This window comes from Alexandromys fortis, unplaced genomic scaffold, assembly GCF_014885135.2.
Source record: "Alexandromys fortis isolate MF-2015 unplaced genomic scaffold, M_Fortis_MF-2015_v1.1 scaffold_159, whole genome shotgun sequence".
In the NCBI taxonomy this organism is placed as follows: Eukaryota; Metazoa; Chordata; class Mammalia; order Rodentia; family Cricetidae; genus Alexandromys; species Alexandromys fortis.
The window spans coordinates 41976-47236 of NW_026068031.1; positions in this window are offsets into that span (position 1 = coordinate 41976).

Consider the following 5261-nt stretch of genomic DNA (forward strand, 5'->3'; position numbering starts at 1 on the left):
TGGTGTGAAATTCATGTTATTTGACCTGAAACTGCTGGTGGCTTGATCTTAGAATTCCCAGCCTGGAGAACCAGGGGAAATACACTTCAGTTCTTCATCAGTTACTGCACGTGTTACATCTTTAGGAACGGACTTCCTTGGAAATTAGCATCAAGAAGTGGGATACTGCTGTAACAAATACCTCAAAATACAACAGTGGTTTTGGAAGTAGGTAGCAGATGGTTTAGGGGACCATTATAGATAAGGCCCAGGTGTCATGCACAGCCGTGTGACTGGTTCCGCTGGGGGGCTCAAAGCACTAGAGAGAAAACCTGACGCTCCTCCTCCGGGGTATTGCATACATGCTAGTAAACATTTATGATCTTGTTAGAAATATGGGCAGTTCTTATAAAGCCTCAGGAAGAAATGAGGACAAAGACATTGGAAACTAGAAGAAAGGCCATCCTGCTACAAAGTGGCGAAAAACTTAGCTCAATTGTGTCCGAGTAGTTTGTGGGAGGCAGAACTTGGGCGTCATGAGTAGGCTATTTGGCAGAAGAACTCTCTAAGCAAAATGTTCAGAATGTTGCCTGGCTTCTTCTAGTTACTTAGAGTAAAACAAGGAATATGTATGTGTGTGTGGGGTGAAATGTATAATCAAAAGGGAAATAGAATGCAAAGATCTGGAAATTTCATAGCTTGGCAGGAGAATTAAAAAATAAAATATTTAAAAGCAAAACACCAAGGGCATGGTCGAGCAACTTTTTTCTGATGTTATTATGGTACCAGGTGCTATGCATCAGGACGACAGAAAATTCCTACTGACTGCTTTCTGAAGACTGTTGTGGCTGTCTCAGCCATCACCGTCCCCAGATGTCAGGGCCTAAAGAACAGATCAGTTTCAGCTGGGTGGCGGTAGCCCACACCTTTAATCCCAGCACTTGGGGGCAGAGGCAGGCGGACCTCTGTGAGTTCGAGGCCAGCCTGGTCTACAAGAGCTAGTTCCAGGACAGGCTCCAAAGCTACAGAGAAACCTGCCTCGAAAAAAAATAAAACAACAAAAAGATCAGTTTCCAATGAGAGGCCCTGGGTACCCACAGGACCTCACGGCTTGCTGCCCAGGGCCACCTGCAGTTTCTGCTCCATGCTTTCAGGTGCAGTTCTCTTTGGTCACCCCAGTCGCACCTCACCTGTGATGAGACACATCTCTGATGCCTTTCTGGAAGACACAAGCAGTAAACTTGTCAGTCATTCAGTATCAATTCATTACCCAGGCACAGCACAAGAACTCTAGACGCAGTCTGCCTCTGAATGAACGCACCATGGGGGTCTCCTAGAGCCTGTTTAGAGGAGACTCTAGGCTTTAGACTGAATGAGTGATTTGGTGTTTGTTGGGATGTAGTGAATGCATTCTGCTTGTGAAAAGGATTTGGAAGACCAGGAACACAAATGATGCTCTGGTTTGAATGCCTTCAAAACTCTTCTCTTGCATTTAATCACCAGTGTTACAGTATTAAGAGGAGGGGTCTTGGGGTATCATATAGCCATTCCCCTTCACAAGACTCAGGAAGTAAATTAAACTTACAAGTCTAGAAAGCCAAAACCTAGAAAATTCTCTTGAGCGTTTTTGTTTGTTTGTTTGGTTGGTTGGTTGGTTGGTTTGGTTTTTGTTGGGTATTTTTTGTTTGTCTAAGTTGTCAGGCCCTAAGCAGAGCAGAGTGGGAACACATCCATCCCCTTGCCATCCATGGGTCAAAGCAGCCCGACCACTATCACATTGCATGGGTTACGTATTAACTGAGGTCCACTCCCCAACCCAGAGAGTGATCCCTGTCAGGCAGGCTAAGTCATATCCTCCAGCAGTGGCCACATAGCACAGTCCACATATTAACCAAGTATGCTTCCTTGCAGTGCAGGACCTTGCCCGCCCTCAAAAGCATTTGAGATTGGACCCTTGTTTTGTGTGGTGGGACTGAAGCTGTGTATTTCAGATCTCTGCTGTCTGTTGCCTGAAAGATGAGTTGACTTAGCACCCTGGCTTCCCTGCCCTCTCAACCCTTCTATTCGCTTCTCCTGCCTTCCCTAAAACAGGTTATATAAGCAGTAGCAATTGCTGAGAGGAGACTCTCCTACCAGCTGAGCTGCCTGCAGTAGACTTTCTGACTGACTGGGCTGCCTGAAAATTGGGGAAGGAACTCCAGGGAGGCAGCCTTCGTGAGTCATCACCCTTGCTGGGGTAGGCTTTTCAGGGATGCGGCTGCCCCGAGTCATCCGTGCTTCCTGTAGATGAGTACAATCAACTCACCGGTTCCCTAAACTAGACCTGTACTTTCCCCATCTGCCCTCAGTGCCCCGTCTGGGGTGAGTAAACGTTGGCTTGGCACATAGCAGGAGGTACAGAGCCTTCCTTAAAGGGATTGGTGAAAAGGCTTCAAGGATGCTGTTTGGTACTCTTTTGTCATGTAGAGGTGTCCAAGCAAGGCACCATCTTCTGCACGGAGCAGGTCTTTGTCACCACGTGCCAAACCTTTAGGTGTCTTGATCTTAGAATTCCAGCCACCATCACTGTGGGAATTTGGAGTTTATAAGTTACCCAGTCTATATTTGTTCGTTTGTTTTAGTTTTTGGTGGTAGCAACAGATACCTTACAGTATAAGGAAGTGTCGGAAAGAATGAAAATAAATGAACCAACATGGCAGGTATCTCAAAGGTGGGATTGACAAGAACTGGGGAGACGCATGCAATGAATCTAGTTTGTTAGCTACTTTGCTGAGACACAAAGAACAGGTATGTGAGAATCTGGCGGGAGAGTCGGGTCTTGGGTGTGCTGTGTTTGAAGTGGATGTGGATCATCTACATAGTGATGTCATTCAGAGACCTTCGTCTAAGAAAACTCCACACATGAGCTTCATGCTCTAGCAGCCCTTGGCCGTCCAATGGAGCACCAGAGTCATGAAAAAAAAAAAACACCACAAGAGAAGGCTATCTTTCATCAAAGGGTGCATATCCTTCATCATCCTAGAATGGATATGAGCTGACTACGTGCGTCATTCTGACTTCCCAGCCCACCGGGCTGATGCAGAACTCCTCAAGCCTAGGGTTATTATGGAGAAAATTCCAGTTTCTAACCCACCCTGGCTCGCTTTCATTCTAGCCGGCTCACTGTTCCACGAAGAGTCCTCAGTACGATCACTACTCAGGCTACATTCGCAGATATTTGGACTACAGCGCTACATAAGCCCTTCCTTCCTTTCTTTCCAGCTGCCTCAGCCACACACACACACACACACACACACACACACACACACACACACACTGTGGAAGGAAAGGCTCCCCGCCCTGAGGCCAGGTGACTAGAATGGTGGTAATCCTTGGCCTAAATGTTGTCTGGTATTTAAAATTGTCTTAGACACTTACATTCAAACTTTAGTGGGTGTCCTTCAAATTTAACTACTATGAAACAACCCAGCCCCCTTTAGAGAGTACTAAAGGGTTCTTTCATTCGGCAACAAACCTCTCCATATCACAACTGTGACTGAATATTACAGCCTCCCACTTGACAAGCATAAGTTCAGACAGTGTTGTTCATGCGGGCCTCACAACGACCCTGTCAGAGGATACAAGAGCATAAGGCATCAACACTGATTTGTTTATTAATTATTTATTATGCCACAGAAATTTCAATAAATACAATTCACTAACAATTTATTCAACACAATGTAATAAAAAGGATTTTGGCATGATAACTTCCTTACAGTGTACCACACTTTCTTTTAGGCCACCAGCCAGCTCCCAAGTCATGACACAGAGACTTCTTATTAGTTATGAATTCTCTGCCTTAGCTTAGGCCCATTTCTTGCTAACTCTTATAACTTAACCTGTTTCTCTTCCTCTACTTTTTGCCTTGGGGCTCGTTAACTTTTCTTTCTGTATGCCACATTTTTCCGGCTTCTTCCCCGTCTGTCTGGCGGCTGCCTGGCTGCTGGCCCCAGGTGTGTCCCTCTCTTTCTCCCTCATCTTCTTCTTTTCTCTTGAGCCAAGGGTTTTCCTATTTAGTCTCTCTCCCTGTCAGCCTCACCCATCCCTCTCCTGCCTAGCTATTAGTCATTTGGCTCTTCATTAGACCAATCAGGTGCCCTAGGCAGGCAAGGTGAAACAGCAAGACATCTTTACATAATTAAACAAAGGCAGCAGAAACAAATGTAACACATCTTTACACAGTTAAAGTTATATTCTACATCATAAACACCTGTAACATACCTTTATACATTTAAAGTAATATTTCACAGCATAAACAAATTAATACATCTTTGCCTAGTTAAAACAACATTCTACAACATAACAGTTTATGAATTAAGTACTATTGGCATGTGCATGTGCATACAGGTGGGTATGCATGTGGCCATGTGTGAATATTGGCATGGAGGCAGGAGGTTGGCATTGGGTACTTTCCTAAGTCACTCTGCCTTATTTTTTGAGAAGGGTCTCTCATTGAACCTGAAGCTGGCTGATTTGGTAGATTGGCCAGTGAGATCCCACAACCCACCTATTTCCATGCCATATGCCCTTGAGTGTTGGGTTACACCTCAATTGTTGGGAGCTCTGAGGACGTGGCCTCAGGTTGTTATGTTTGTATAGCAAGTGCTTTACCCACCGAGCCATCTCACCACCGCCCCCAGCCCCACCCCACTGAGCCATCTCACCACCGCCCCCAGCCCCATCCCCACCCCCTTACTTTCAGCACAGGAAACACTGGAATCGTAAAGATAAATGTTACCTGCTGAATGCACACAGGTGCTTAATGGCACAGCCAGGATTTGAGCATGAAAAAAAAAAAGCTTTTGGAGACCTCACTCGGCGTTAATCACCATGCCTCAGTTGGTGGCCGCTGAAGTCCCCCTTCCATGCCTGCCACCCATTCGAAGGTTCATCCATTTGTACGTGTTCTGTGAACTTAATGCACTTCACTACCTATAAACAATTAAAATTATGGGGCCGGGAGAGGGTTGGGGGAGTGTAGAGTGCCTGCCATGTGCCAGACAAGCATGAGGATCATAGTTCAAATCCCAGAATCCACGTAAATGCCGTGGTATGCGGTGACCCACCTGTAATCCCAGCGGTCCAGAGGTGAAGACAGGATCCTGGCTAACAAGACTAATAGAATCGATGAGCCCCAGATTCAGTGAGAGACTCTTCCTCAATAAGCAAGTTGGAGGGTGATTGAACAAGACACCTAGCATCAACCTCTAGCCTCCATAAACACACACACAATATGTATATAT